The sequence below is a fragment of the Falco biarmicus genome, chromosome 9 (assembly GCF_023638135.1).
Source record: "Falco biarmicus isolate bFalBia1 chromosome 9, bFalBia1.pri, whole genome shotgun sequence".
Classification (NCBI taxonomy): Eukaryota; Metazoa; Chordata; class Aves; order Falconiformes; family Falconidae; genus Falco; species Falco biarmicus.
The window spans coordinates 10788470-10804702 of record NC_079296.1 but is presented as its reverse complement, the minus strand read 5'-3'; the positions used below and the strand labels follow the sequence as shown (position 1 = coordinate 10804702).

The window sequence follows — 16233 nt, the reverse complement described above, 5'->3', positions numbered from 1 at the left end:
ATAATAGTTTCCACTGAATGTCCCCTGTGAAATTAAAAAAAAACATCTAAAGAGTGTTGGTGGTTTTTTTTTTGCTTTTTTTTAATCTCTTTTTTTTAATTATTTTTTTAATAAAATAGCGAGCCCCAGGGGAACATATGACACAATCATCTCCCTCCTCCTGTTCTTTCTGCATCATCTTGTACAACACAGACTGCCTTGTGGGAGGACCTCTGAAAGGAACTTGCCACAGGTGCTAGTAAAACTAACCACATTCTTCTTGCAGCTTCATAACCATCCGCCTCACCGGTACATTAAATCCCTTGGCGCCGCATGCTTGCCACAGCTACAAGCAAGCTCAAAGTGCATTTGCTGTCAGGGCCCAGCAGATGAGCTGACCGTGGCAGTGCTCGTTTTTTGCCCCTCGCTAAACTTTCACAACACCAACCTGTTTATTAGGTCTTTAAAGCACTTCAGCATACTTGTGGGTTTCTGTAAAGTTGCAAAACAAGAAATGTCCCCTGATTCTCAGGAAACCATACAAAACCACACCAGAAAGCTGTCAGCTTTGTTTGAAGCGTGTTCTCACTGTGCCTGCCTCTATAGGGATGGGGGGACTAAGGCAGATCAAAAGAAAAATTGACCTGGCATTAGCTGAAAGAAAAACAAACCCAAATACCTGCCTCAGCATCTTTAACAAGTAAATATTGTTTCATTTTAGTTTTTCTTCATAATTTTGGCCAGCTTGGGTTCTCCTGCCCTTGGATGAACATCAGCTTGATGAAACATCAGTTAGGTCACCCCCCGCTGTCTTTGGTCACTGCAATGAATCAGAGCACCGTGTGAGTCAGACCAAGTAACCCCCAAGCCCACTACCCCACCTGCGAGCACGGGAGTTAAGTACAAGGTGCTTTAGGAGAGAGTATAAGTAAGAGGCAAAATATCTTAAGAGTCAGCAGAGATGCTCAGTGTTTCCCCGGGAAGGGCTGCATCCCTCTTGGCTCTGCGTGCAGTGGCTGGGGTGCAGCTCTGCCCCCCCACCCCTCCCAGCCCCATGGGGACAGGCAGTGAGTCCTGCTGCCTGCGCTGCCTCCTCCCAGAAAGCCGCAGCGACGCCTCCCCCTTTCACTGCGCTCGCTTTTCATGCCTTTTGCTCCAAATCAAAACACACCACTGGCACACAACCCCTTCCACCCATTGTCTCCTGGGGTTTCACCAGCAGCTGCCAGGGGCTGCTCCTGGGGGCCACAGCCCTCCAGGTCTGGCTGTGCAGCCCTGCAGGGGTCATAGCAAAGAGCACACCTTGCTTTTGGTTTTCTTTATTCTTTCCCATGGTCCAAGACTTCAGGCAGCTGCTCCACGGTGCAGCTGGGCTCTCCATTCCCCCGGACATTCAAGTGTCCCAAAGATGGAGCCCTTTCATCAAAAGTGGATGGCAGCTGAGGCACTGAGGAAAGACAGCTACTGCCAGGGCATCAGTCATGCCCTTCTGAAGAAGGTACATAAAATAAGCTAGACAAACTCCTTCCGAAAAGTGTCCATTTCTCCCCCTCGGTTGCAAAGTAAAGAGGTATGGAAGAGCACCATGAAATATTGAAGGCATAGGGGCAGCAAGCCCGAGTGAAATCCAGTTCTTTATCTAACAAGCCTAAAGGGCATCCCGGAAAACAAACCCTTCAAAACATTTAAAATAAATTAAAAGAACATTTGCTTTATACATTGCATGACTAAATTGTGGATTTCCTTGTCACAGTGCCTAACTGGACTCAAACAGGAATTAGATCATGCAGGTGAATGCCCACGATATTTTGCCTCTTGCTTACACTCTCCCCTAAAGCATCTTGTACTTAACCCCCGTGCTCGCAGGTGGGGTAGTGGGCTTGGGGGTTATTTGGTCTGACTCACACAGTGCTCTGATTCATTGCAGTGACCAAAGACAGCGGGGGGTGACCTAGCTGATGTTTCATCAAGTGGCTCTTATCTGCACCCACCGGTTGGCTCCAGAATGGTTTTGCTGTACGTATGGAGCACATCTTTCTAGCGCCTATTGCTGCTGCTCCTGGCATAAAAATAAAATTACAGCTCTTTCCTTATCCAGCTAGCATTGAAAGGGTTGTTGATCCCCTGCAGAGTCCAGAGCATAAGTGGTTGAATTCAGATTTGTCTAATAAGTATTCATCCTGTAAAAGCGAGTCCCAGGGAGGGAATTATAACTTGCAGTTTTCAGAAAATTACTATCAGGTATTTTCCTACCCTTTCATTCAGACCATGGTGGTCTGGTTTGTGCATGCTATTGAATAATAATGATTTCCTGATGACAGGAGAAGGTTGTTCATATGTGGTCTGCATTACTCAGAGAGAGATACCATATCTACAGCTATTATGGTGTGCATTGGTACCTTAATCAGCCAATTAATGGATGAGGAATAACGTCTGCATCACCTGGCTCAGGTTTGGGCAAGAACCAAACTTATCAGAAGTGTAAAAGCAACTAACCTTGGAACTGTCTCCAATCACTGTTCAATCTTGTCTAATTCCCGTGTTACAACACCTGCCAAAAGTTTTCAGCGCTTGTAGTTTTGGCTCAACCACCCGGCAAAATTCAACTCAAATTCATGAAGTGGCTCAGCCAACCCACAAGTGCCCTTTCCAATGAATCAATGATTCATTGAACCATCTTCTCCCAGCTTTAGAGCCACAGCATTTAATGGAGGACAGCTCTTTGCTCAGAAAGATGGCTATCACAACTGATTCCACTGTAGGAGTATTGAAAGCACAGGCTGTGGGCTGTGCAGCTGGCTAGGACTATCTTCTGTGGTAACCTGAATAGTCGTGGTACCTCCTCCTCTACCTACTTGCAATTAGTGTAGCAGATTTATTGCTACTCAATGACTGCATTCAGCAAACTATTCACCAGGGTTAAACTTACCAGCCTTTGCAGTCTCCTTATGATTGGGATGTGCTTTGATTTGTAGGTCTATCATGTGCTCTGTCATTTTGCTTTCCATCTGGCTGGTTTCCCTCCCTTTACTGCTGCACGGTTAGCTGTAGGTCAAGGTAAATATTTAGATTTTAACATTATTAAAAAAAAAGAGAGGTAAAAAGTCTCAAAGGTGGTTATAGAAATCCCTCTTTGTGTGGAGAATCACTGTCCCAACTGCTGGTTTTAATCAGAAAAATGGTCCCCCAATCCAAGCTCACCAGAGGAGGTGCCTGACCTCTGCCTGTCTCCATCCCCAGTGGTAGTTGCCTGCAAGGCTGGGCACCTGCTCCTCGTGCCCAGCTCCCACGAAGCTTGGACAAGCTGTGACCTCAGCTGTCTCACCCCATTGCTGCTCACTCTTCTCCAAAGCGGTGAGCAGCAGTGCTGAGGCTGGGTCTTCCCCACTCCTCCGAGCCTTGCACCACATCCTCTGCCTACATAGTGACTCACCACCAGTTGTACCGTCCAGCAGCTGTGCATCACCCCAGTGTCAGCTCAGGGCACACAGCCTCCACTGTCCCCACTGCACTGCCTTTATCCCCAATCACCTCTTCTTCTCTGTTCCTCTTCAGTCCCCCAATCATATGTGCAAATATCCTGTCCGGTTCTGAACCATACCCACACCATCTCTTCATCCTTGGTTTGCCCCCACTCCCCTTGATGCTCACCCCGGGCACCCCATGGCTCTCCCTCCACTCCAGCTCACTCCTCCAGCCCTCTGCCACACTCAAGTGCTGCGTCAAGAAGGGCAGAAGCTGCTCCCCTGCCAGCAAGGCAGCCCACCTCCCGTTGTTTTAACAAAGTCACCAGCACTGCAGCAGCTCATCCATGCCGTGTGGCTGCGCTGTCAACAGCCATGGCCCTGCGCTCCTTTTCCAGCACATTTAACAATGTTCCCAAGCAACATGTAGTGGTGGCAGAAGTAGCAAGCCCTGGCTCTAAACCATGTCATGGCAGACTTGTCTTCATGTAGAACATCCCTTCCATTCCCTTTGGACCCACAAACTGAATCTTTCAACCACCTAGTCCCTCACCTATTGTTAACTCCTTACTTCTCCCGTTCTTCCTATATTCCACCTACCTTGCCTCTCTGCTAATCCCTGACCCCTCTCCCCATGTCTTTGTGCACCAGCACCCAACCCTTATCGCACTGAGCTGTCTCGTTGGAAAGCAAAGCCAACCGATCATTTTTCAAAGCACTTGAAATTCATTAGATTGGCAGCAAGGGAAGTCTTCCCGAATTACTGAATAAAAGTGCTGACAGTTTGCCGTCACTGGAGAACCACTGGTCATGCAAATATTTCATCAGCAACTAGCTTTTGTATCTGGGTTGCAATGCTGCAATTTAAGAATAACTTTTATTCATAATACAAAAAAATCCTAGAAGAGTATCACAAAGAAAAAGTCCCTTTCTCCACCACTGAAGTGTAGCAAACAGAGATCAAAGGGCTTGATTTTTACCATAGTTTCAAGCTGAATAAATAGATTGAATAAATAAAACAGTATCAAGTGGAATGTTCCAAAACAAAACATTTTTATAGAAAGATGAAATCATTCTATTTCCAAAATGATGAACTTGCATCTTTCGAGCTTATTAAAATATAAGGGTTTTTTTAATTTTCTGAAAAGTGTTAGCAGAATGGCCATCTTTTTGACAAAAGGGTTTTACTCTTAATAAAACAACATTTTTGAGAGGAAGGGACTCCACTGCAATATTTCAAACTGGTTGCACGCGATTTTGGAGCTGGACTCAGAAGACCAAAGCCCTGGTGCAGAGTAGCCCTGGTGCAGGTCTGACACAGACCTGCTGTACGACTGTCATGGGTCACGGCCTTCAGGCTAGCGCTACCCTGAGAGTTAAGGTTGCCCTGAAGGTCATCTAAAGCCTGCACTGACCAGATGTATCTACAGTAAACCCCAAATATGCCATGGCACCCATAGGATTAAGGTTACCATGGGTTTGATGAACCTACTGTCACATATCTACCAGCTATCTGAGACGATCCCCCATGCCTGGAGCCCACCTGGGCATGCAGAAATGCTTGTGGGAGCCCCAGGAGCCCCATCTCCAGAGTCCCTTCTCCTGCTGGTCTTCTCTTTCCCTCACCCCAAAGCCAGACCTGCTCCCTGCAGGACCATCCGTCATGCACTGAAGGGCTTTTCTGCCCACCCCTGAGGATGCTCCAGGCGAGCAAGTGCAGTTCATGCACTTCAGGCTGGAAGGCAAAGCCTTACAGACCAGATAAGTGGTGCTCCATGCTTTAGCTTCCTATCAGACTCTGCATCACCTGTTCAGACTGCAAATTCACAAGACTGCCTCAAATGCGTGCGTACAGCAACCAACACCACATTTCCATTGCTGACTGTTACCACGACACAAGCAAGGCTTTGTCAAGGCTTAAAAAGCTTTTATAAATGAGCGCACTGGTAATCCTGCCTAGCTGCTTATCGATGGTTTTGTGTCTTGTTGCTAGTTTTTAGACTTTAAGGTCTTTGTATCTTCACCTAAGTTGTCCTTCAACAAGAAAAATGCTTATAGGAATACAGACAGCATCACAAAGCAACAACAATCACAGGCACAGACTAGCGGTTTGGCTGGGCTGTCCCTCCTGCACTGCAGATGAGTGAAAGACATACTTGGCTTGTGGCTAGCTTGTGGCTAGCTCGTACCTGGCACCTTGCAGCCTCAGCCCCTGCCTTCTTGTTCTTCTTATTGACTACTAATAATAACAACTTCTTTGCAAGCTGTTTACCATGCACATAGATCTACCCCCAGAAAACCCCAGAGGAAATAACATGAGGTAACATGCTTTTTCTATTTATACACAGAAAAAGATGATTCCCAGTAATAAACCAGATAGATGTTTATCTCCTACGGCAGAAATGTTGAGTCAATTTTTTGAAATTCCAAATGTGAAGTTTCCCTTGCTTGTGTCAAAGCTGTTTCATCTCCTCTCACAACCTACACCACCTCCTCCTTTTTCTCACTGTCTTCACCACACTCCTTCCCTCATTCCTTGCCTTGCCCAGCTGCATGTGAGGAGGCTCCGCTGGGATGGCAGGGATAACCCACTGTCACAAGTGCTCCTGGAGCTTTCCTTCAGCCCATGACCCTGCTTCTGCAAACTGAATCCAGGGCAGGAACCCATCACAGCTCTATAGATCTCACTTGTCCAGTGCATCTTGCAAAGGCTTTGGAAAGACACAGAGTGTCTGCTCCGCTACTCACTTCTCCACCCTCTGCCCCAGTTTTTCTGGCTGTAAAACGGTAGAAATCAGGTAGTTCTTTCTTGAAAAACGATTTGAGCTGTGGGGTGGCAAAGGCTGGCTTTAGGTACATTGCAATAGGCCCACAGGCATTAGCAAGTCCTTCTGCTCAGGGTTGGGTTCAAACTTTTCTCTTCCCAAAGTGTTCACAGAAGAAGCGGACAAGCGGTGAGCATCACTGGTGGCTTTCCCTGAAGCCTGGTCACTTGCTCCCCTCCCACCCTTTTCCTTTGACCTTTTGGCCTAAGAAAGTCCAGGCAAAGTCATTCCTATCTTGTTATTAATTATTCTCCCCTCTCCAGGGATGCTGGCAGGTGGCAAGGCCATGTTGGCCCAGCTCCCACTGGGTGAGCATGCCACTTTCCTGCCGGAGCCGCTGGGAGAGCAGGACACGGTGAGTGACACGCTGGTCAGGCGGCAGATTCCCTTTCAGCCTGAGTTTTACCCACAGGCCAACCTCCTCTAGAAAAGAGCTAAAACAAAACAAAACAAAACAAACCAGCTTGTCAAGACACATCATGAAACTGCCTCATTACATTTAGAGAAAAGGAATATTTTTGCATTTGAGTGAGTGCCTCTAACTTTCAATTGTTCGCTCTGTGTTTTTGCATTTGAAGCGCTGTTTGAAGCTGCCGTTTGCAGTTCCCCATCCTGCATGTCCCGAGAAAGAGACTCTGTTACAGATTTTCTCCGCTAAACAGTTGCAGTAGCAGGAGTGAGCAAATGATTTGGGGTAAAAAAAAAATACCTTTACCGAGAGAAATTTGAGCAATTTGGTTTCTTTGTTTATCCAAACTGAGGAAAGAAGGAAATTTGAACCTGGGTCCATGTGAATTAAATTTTAAAAAAGGAAAGTTTTGACCAGTGGAAATGAGAGTTAATGACAGATGAGGTGAAAAAGAAAACCCACAAGGCTTTCCTGCTTTCTATCTTTCTGGCTGACTCTGTCAATCCAATCAAGAAGAGAAGCAAATCTGTTAGACAGAAGTTAGTTTAACATTGGCATGACTCCTTGAAAGAAACAGCAGGTCCATCATGACTTGAAGTCTTTGAAAGAAAGCTAGCTGTCTTTTAAAATGAAATATTCCAGTCTAGCTGAGTTTCCTGGTTCAGTTGTGCTCAATAAGGTAATTTCTAAGGAATTCAGCCAAAAAATCAATGCTGATGTATCCTGGATGACAGAATTGACTCAGTAGATGAGGCGCAGCCTTCAGAAATGTATCCAGCAAAAATACACACATTTGCGTATATATCACTAAAAATGCATTATACTTCAAGACAAATTTTCTACAGTGTAATGTATCTCTGGTACTGCCCATCCTTCATCTCACTCATATTTTCACTTGTCTACTATTGGACTATCATGAATTCAAGGCTGAAGTTATCTTTTGTTTGCACAGCCCTTGCTGCACCACACTCACACGCCTTTGAGTAGCCTGAGCTACCAAGCTCTTGAAGAGTTCCCAGGCCCGACTTAGAAGTTTTTATTCTCTATTGGAAGAGATAGTAATTAATAAGAGAGATAATAATTAATAAGAGAGAAGTTTCCCAGTTTCTTTAAACCCTGAGATATAAAAGATGTAGACTTGTCTATGCCATGCCTGCACCATCCATAGATGTCCCACCATGACAAAGAGGATCCTTGATTTTTGTCTTCTAGGTATTATTCAAGGCTGAAACTGGACTAAAAAGACCAATACAAGGGCCAAACCCAAGTCCAAAGCTCAGGAGTCGAGGAGGGCCACTAAACCAGGCTGTTTCCACTTAAAATGAACTGGAGGTTCCCACAGCGCAGAGAAAACTTCCCAACTGGGCATCTGATAGCAACGACTTCCATTGTCAACTTCTATATTCCCAGTAGACAAAAGTGTAGAGATAGCAATTCAAAGTTTGTAAATGTGTTGCTTTTTTTTTTTTTTTTTCAGACTCCATGAAACTTTCATAATGAAACCCCAAAAAACTAGGTGAAATGTATGGTTTAGTCTGGAAACCATGAGCAATTTTGTGGTTTTGCTCTAGGTTTGTACTGAAACTGGTCCAAACTAGGTAGTTTCTTCTAGCTGAATTTTACCTAAAGATTTTGAATTCATTCATACCTGAAACTGAGAGCGAAATTTAGGGGGCATGAACCCATATAGTCTAAAAAAAAGGAAAAAAGGTTTGCATGAAACCGCAGGTCAGGGCTGCTCACTGAATTTAGCACCACTTTGAGTTGCTCTGCATGGTGTTTGCTGCTGACTCGCTAAACCAGGAATGCTGGCTGGTGGACCCCATGACTCTCTGACTCCTTGTGAATTGTCAGGTTGCTGTGGCAATACACAGGTACCCAAATGCTGCTGGTTTCATGGTAGCATCTCTGAAGGCATGGCTGTGCCTCACCTTGTGGCGTTTCTTCTGCTTTGCCCTAATAGGATAGAAATTCACAGTGTAGGCTGACAGGCCTCCAGTGGGGAAAAGTCTGGGGGAAAAAGGTACCGAGAAGTAGTATTGCCAGAAAAAATACTTGCTATTTGGTACAGTGGTCCGTGTTGATGGGTTCTTTTGGTTGCCCTTTGGGCATCTCAGTGCCCAACTCGTGTGGGCAGGGCGAAAAACCTGCTTTTCCATCAGCAAAAGCCTGCTGTGTGTTGTATGCCCAAGGAAGTGCATTTGCATAAAGGCATCCAAGAAAGAAATAAAGGAAATTGGGGAGAATGGCAGAATTCAAGAACGGACAAGATTCAGCATCAGCCTGCATAAATTGAGCCTGACATTGCTAAGTTTCCTGGGTTACATTAATTCAAGAGAAGCTGAAGTAGAAATGATATGAATATCAATGGGAATGCACAGAGCTTTCATACACTGTGATTGGAATCAAAGACAGAAACACCAAATTTAATTCCATGGAGGGCAAACAAAACAGGATCCATGGTGGATATGTCCTTCTTGTGGATAAGATATACAGCTTCAGTGGAAGATTTGGGTATTTTTACGGTAACTGTTCTAGTGAAAATGCTGGCAGATGCAGTATTTTGCCTGACAATCACCTTTGCAGGGAAAAAGAACTGTCACTTAAGGCTGAACATTTTGATTCTGCTTTTTCATTCTCCTGTGACTTATACATTTTCTCTGGCTTACATAAATGAACCGCCAGTGATCACGCCTTGACAGTCTTGGCTGTTGTGTGACACAGTGATACTTCAGTTTCCTTATCCTGCTGTTAGAACTTCTACCAGGATGCACCCGACGGAGATAGCTCTCAGTCCCTGGGTCACCCCTGCTTGATTATGCCCTTTTATGATTTCATTCTTATCACGTCATCATGCATCACATCATTCATCTCATTCAATACACTTATTTGATGGTTGCCACCCTCAGAAGGGTGATGTCAAAAGGTGGGTGTGATTTCTCACAAGAACCGCAATGATTAACCTCCCAGCCCTCTGCCCGCTAATGAGGCTCATGCTCTTAAATTACAAGCACCCCCAGTCATTTCCCCTGTATTTAGCTACCTGAGAGATACCTAGACCAAACAACTTGTCTAGGCTGTTTCTATAATCCCTCAGTGATATGGGTTGAGGACACAAACATTACCAAACTGATTCACCCCACCTAACTCAACTATTTTAAGCTAGGCTGAATCACTTACCAAGAAAGTGCAATCCCGCTTGCACAGATGCCTGCCTTCAGAATTGGCCTGGGGAGCTGAGAAGTATTTCATCCAACACATTGATGAATATCTTGCCCCTTGTCAGGGAGTACAGTTTGTGAGAAGCCAAGCCACTCTGAAAATTCACTGCAGAAAAATGCTCATCCAAAGCTGTGCATTAGCACAACTGTGAATTAGCATAATTGTAAATTGCATAGAGCTGGGATCTCAACAGCTCTGTTTACTGACGTGGATTGCGGCCAAGAGCTACACTGCTCCAAGGAGGGAACTTACAGCTTTTCTCATGGTGATTTTTGTCTTTAACTTTAGTTATGGGAGACTAGAAAGCAGCTACACCTTGCAGGTGTTCCACGCCCAAGCTGGTAATCAAAAGCTACCAGTACCTTCAAGCTGAACTTGTGCTAATTGCCATGAATAAAATGCTCCAGGAGACTTTCATAATTTAAGCCTTTTTGCCTTAGCAAGCACATTGTCCTTGCCTCATTCTTCAGATTTCTATCCATTCCACATCTGGAGAGCAAGCTCCTATCTCCTTGAGGAGGTAGGGCTTATTTCCTTCTTTTACCATGGATTTTTTTCTGTGGATTTTGCCAGGTCACTTAAGCTAAGATGTCCTTGGCTGCAGCTTTTCTGTACGTGCTTCTGAACCATGTCACATCAACTCTGTAGGGGTCTGGGGTCCTCCTGGACAGCTTTTGTGGGCTGAATGGTGTCCCCAGACTGGAGCACACAGTACCACTGAGCCCATATAGAGGCACTTCCAGGTTCTGATGCTTCATTACTTGTCTTTAACAGGGACATAAAGGAGAAACACCACCATTGACCCACCTCAAATAGGTGCTGTGAGGATAAACCCATCTCAGACTGTGAGGTGGCATGAGGTAGCTCTGGTACCAAAGGCAGCTGACTCTATCACATATGCTACAGTGGAAATTTTGCAAGCTCTTTCCTTCCTTGCATTATAGGGATGGAAAAAATAAACAGCTTCACAGTTTCTTCCCTGAGAAGAAGAGTGATGGCATTTTATTATTTTGAGAAAGGTGAACTACTGAAGCCTTTCGACTTGCCAGAATTATAAATACACTTTCACCCTACATTCTTGCTCTTCCCATGATGCATATACTGCATTTCAAGCAAGTTGCAGCTTTGGCTATTTGCTGGTTCTCAAACGATTTCCTGATAGGGTTTGCTGTACAAACACCACACTGAGTACACTGTATATTTCCCTTTTTACAAGACACAGGGAGTTTTAGTAGCTGTCAAATGTGGAATGCCATCCATTTGTGTGGTCTTTATTTCTAATCTGGATACATTACACTGCCAGATAAATTCAGTCATGAATTACATCACAACTTCTCCTCTTCTAGTGAAGTTTAACCAGAGATTATGTGGTCCCTATGAAGGTTTAATTATTTTTGATCTGACCTCCAGGTCACTCATCTCTCTTCAATCAAAAGCTTTCAACACACTTCTTATGCACAGGGAACACAAATACCTTTTGACATAAACCAGATCAATTGTCTTCAGATCAGGATTCCACTCCTTACCGTGACCAATTACCAAAAGTTTCACATTCACACACAGGAAAATTCTTATTATTACAACCTATCCTCTCCAGAGCAATGCCTTTCCTGACTTAGACCCTTATATCTATGTCTCCAAAGTCATCTGAGTTCCCCGTTCCAAGAGGCACTGTCATCATTTCTGAAACCATTGCTCATCTCCATCCCCACGTGTCTACGTGCCTCATGCTCATCTTTAGGTGTGGTGGGAGGGCCACACGAGGAGCAAAACACTGCTCGAGTCTGATCCTGTCCCAAACTCAGCCCCCGCCTGATGTTCCTTTGCCTGGCTTATTGGCATTATTATGTTCCAGGTTTTCCAGGTAAAACTGTATGCCCGTTTCCTGAATAGCATGTCAGATTAGATGATCTAAAGCCCCTTTCTGACTTAACACCTTTGAATTTCTCACACAGGTTGAGTGTCAGACCCTTTTCTATGATGCCCTGGTTGCAGCTCTGCATCCCTCCGCCACCCAGGCTGGACCTGGATCCAGCTGGTGCCCAACGAAACAGAGCCAGTCCCTTCGTGTCAGGGGGTTCAGTGCTTGCGGTCATCTCTGCTGGCTCCCCAAACCCATTTATTAGAACTCCCTCCTGCTGACCCAAAACCACCTCCAGGATTTGCTCAGGCCAAGATTTTCAGGTGTGTCCAGAGACTTTAAGAACCATGCTCAGTCCAGCAAGTATGAATGTCCCTTTCCTCTCACTTAAAATTGATACAATCCTCCTCCTCCTCCTGAATTTAGAATGCAGAGTAGGTGCCAGAGGCTGAATATACTTCTGGGTGGCTCAATTTTTTATTATTCTGCTCAAATCATACAGAAATAGACAGCTTTTCAGGAAATTATGAGAACCAGGTAGGAAATTAAGATCCTGCTGGTGTTTTGCAACAGAATAACTGGAATTTCAGGTATCTGAAATCCCTACATATGCCTGAAAAGCACATTCTAAATAACTCCACTTTTTTATTATTATCACTATTTTTAATTTTTTTTATTTAAGCTATATGTTCAGTTATCCTGTTTCTTCCAGCTTTACAATTCATGCATTATCTTCTTCATCTTACTCCCAATTAATTAATCGGAATACAGAGGGGTTTAATACCCAGAAAAGAGCTTTTCCAGTTGGATTGACCCTTACCAGTAAATGCTGCTGAAAGATACCAAAGATTTTCCAGCAAAGCAGGCAGCTCCCTACTTTGGGGAGGATGCTGCATGGAAAGAACTTATGTTTGGGAAGACAATAACTCCTACTGAGCAAACGCGCTCTCTGACAAATCTGTGAAAGTTATTGCATTTTTATAACTGTTCCATTTGTACTGTTTTATTATTGCATTTTATTATTTGTTCTAATGCCTCTGGTATCTACCTGCGCTTCAAAAGAAATGGATGGTGCATACACCTACAGTATAAAAAGATGTTTTCTCCCTATAGCAAATTTTCAGCTAATTAAATATAACTGGTTTTCTATTGCCTTACAAGGCTGAGTGATATAATTCTTTTGAACAAGGAAGACAGTTGCACAGCATGAATAAACACTATCTAGCTTCCCAAGGAGATAATACTGCACAATGGCAGCTCTAAACTTGCTTTTTTTCCCCTTATTTTCCTCCTGTCTGATGTCTATTTTTATTCAATAATTTTATTTGAGAAACAAAATGAGAAAAGAACATTGCTATTCCTGGAAACTTTCCAATATGTTGCAGGAGCAGAAGGCTTGGATGAAAGACATCATGCAGCCTCTCCCTCAAAAGACTGTTTTATAGTGACAGCCAACAATATAATCACAAGAGGGTTAGGAGTGTGGTATTGGAGCATCATTTACTTCATTCTGTGATCAGCCTTGGATTAGGACCACATGAATGGCCACAGACTATAATAAAATATAATTTAAAAAAAAAACAACACAAACCAAACCCAAAAAAACCAAAAAGAAACAAACCAAACAACTTTGTCAACGCTGGCCCAGGCACCCATCTCCCTTGGCCCAGGCTGAGATGTGGAGTACAAACATAATGCTGAAGTGCAGTATGAGACGGTGATTCATCGGAGGAAACTTAAAAACCTCCGAGAACAAGGTGATTCATACCTTGAGTGCTAATGGCATTTTGCAGTAACCTCAATTAACTGATTTTTGCATTTCCATATCAATTTTTTACAAGTGTCCACATGTGCTCACATGTTTACATGTGTGCACTCTGGTGCAACTCAGCAGAAGTTAAATAACCCTATATTTAATGAAGTCTCTTTTTGAAAATAAGAAGCCTAGTAGCATCTTTGTTGTCTAAGACCCATAATTAGGAGGGCACTAGGAATAACATATACATTATGCTGCATCTTCTCTGAGCTCTTGGATCTTGAAAAGCTAAGGATGAGGTTTTGGTAGCGAACTACATGGGTGCAAATATGAATGACGGTTTCCATGAGAAATGGACCCAGTTCCCACTGAAGATAAAACCAGAAACTTCTAAAGGAACTTATAAACCTCACACCCCTGGGCTTCCAGTGGCAGCTGGGTACCTACTCATCTTTGAAGAACTGGTCATTACTGTCTTTCAGGAAGGTTTTCAGTCCTCACAGGCTTCAGTCAAGGCCAAATTTCCATTGACTACACAGATGGGGTTTCAGTTCTCAGCAAGTATATTTCCTTTCTGCAGAGGAGTAGATAAATAAATATTAAAAAGGGGCCAGGATATTTTCTATTTTTCTACTGAAGAGAGTCGCTTGCAATATCTACCAAGAAATAATTAGAACTGCTGGTTTTGTGGCTCACTTGTTTTCTCCCTTCTGTTCTTTTATGCAAAGCTCTTTGCTGCAGAGGGTGCAGCACGTGCCAATGCAAATACAGGGCAAGCACCTGCTATTTAGCCTCTTGAACCAGAGCTTGTGAGAATTGATGCAGTACTGGTCAGAAGGCATGAAAGCGGTGAACTGTGCTCTGAAAATCAGGGTAATCAGGCAGATGGTATTATGATAGGGTTTGTAGAGCGATGTTGTTAGGAACTAGAGGGTAACAGCATTGCCCTAAAGTTGTGTTTGAAAATGCAGCACCACCTACAAGCCAGGGTGTACAGACACAGTACCCCAAGAACACCTATTTAATGGGGAAGTGCAGTGGTTTATTTACTGCCTAAAACAAAGCTACGGAAGCGTCCACTCATTCTGCAGCGTTATCTTGTTTAAAAATTACTGGCTGCCTTAACAGTATAGCTGTTTTAGCTCAGCACTATCTCATTTCTACATTTCAAGATATTTCTAGCCATCACAGAAGGGGAATCATTCACAGATCCTGCTGTGACCTGAGGCAATCGTAGGTGTTTGCCTTTGCTCTCTTGGAACTCTATAGAGCATATTACTGCATGAGTGGATGCTCTGTGTTCCTATATAGTATTATGTGGCCTTCCCAGCAGATTTCAGCATTTCCAAGTCAATAAACTCTGCAGGTTTTCAATACTGTACTAGTGGACTAACCCAATTTAGCTTAGAAAGTAACAGGCCAAATTTAATCTGGATTGCACTTACTGACACAAGGGATTAATTTGTCCTGCTTTCCCTCGCTGGTTTTCACTGATCTCTTTTTCTTGTCCAGTCCTGACTGCTACAGTAGCTGGTTGTCTACCTGTACATGTTTAGCATAAGTGTTTTATAGTTTGAAGAGCTGACCATGCACATGTATGCAACCTTAAAAGCCTACAAACCCACAGAGGACCATGCCCTCCTCATGATACCAAACATGACGTGATAGCCTTAAAACTAGACCATTATTACTCTCTCAGAAATCACCTTCCTTGGTGAGATATGGTTCTGCTCAGCCATGAGCAAGAGATGCTGGACTGTCTTCAAGAACGGTAACTGCTGCCACTTATTGCAAGATCTTTGTAATTCAGGTTTTCCCACATTTCAGAATAGTCACATTGCCCGGGAGGGTTGGGAAGCAATGATGGTGTTAGGGGATCTCCACGTTCTGCTTCCTAAAGGGTAGGCTTGCTGCTCTGCGGTACTGGCTGCTTTGAGGGGTCAAGCAAAATTTCACAAGCAACACTGTGTAAATCTTTCCCTTGAAAATCAAAATTAATTTCCAGTACAAACCAGGGTGAGTGAGAGCCACTGCTGCTAGTGGCTGTCCAGCAGTTCTGCATCCACCAGGCAGGACCCAGCAGGTGAGGATCCACCTCATCCAACCTGTCAGGCTCGAGCGACAGATCTCCTGAGGGAGGCCTGACCAAGTGAGACTATTGCCTCACCCTTAAGGAAAGGTGGCTGCTTCCCCTTGCCTCTGATTAAAATAGATTTTGCCTGTTTCCACGGTGATAAGAGATGCTCTGAAAACCAGTACTGCGGAAGTCTGTGGAAGCCTCTGTAGTGTTGTGCTCTAGTGATGTGATTAAAGGTGGTAGTAATAACAGTAAGATGCCAGGACTCTGTAACATCAGGGGTGTGAAGAAGAATTGGATTAAAATAGAAAGGTACAACTTCTGGTTTGGGAGTCCTACAAGTCCAAATCAGAAGAATTTGAGAATTACAGAGAATTACACTCAATAAATGTTCTGTTCTGATATTCTTCCTATAGCACCTCTTGTTCCTCCCTACTGAAGGCAAGATGTTAAGCTAGGTGGACCATTGGCAAGATCTTGTTTGGCTTCTCTGATGTCCTTGTATTACCAAACCTGGAATAGCTGAGATAAGCAATACTGCCAGACATTGTGATCACCCTACACGAGTTTACTGGCTTGCAGAAGACACACATCTAACTGTGAAAATCTTCAGAAACACCCAAGACTCTTTCAAGATGGA

The 16233-nt window shown here is 44.1% G+C and overlaps 1 long non-coding RNA gene across 1 annotated transcript in view; it reads right to left on the bottom strand.

The window, feature by feature from the left end:
* The window catches only part of LOC130154685 (uncharacterized), a 118578-nt gene that overhangs the window by 7018 nt on the left and 95327 nt on the right, over positions 1-16233 (bottom strand). The window contains exon 3 of the long non-coding RNA XR_008823822.1: positions 2909-3024. This is a non-coding gene — a long non-coding RNA (uncharacterized LOC130154685). The remainder of the gene's footprint in view (positions 1-2908; positions 3025-16233) is intronic.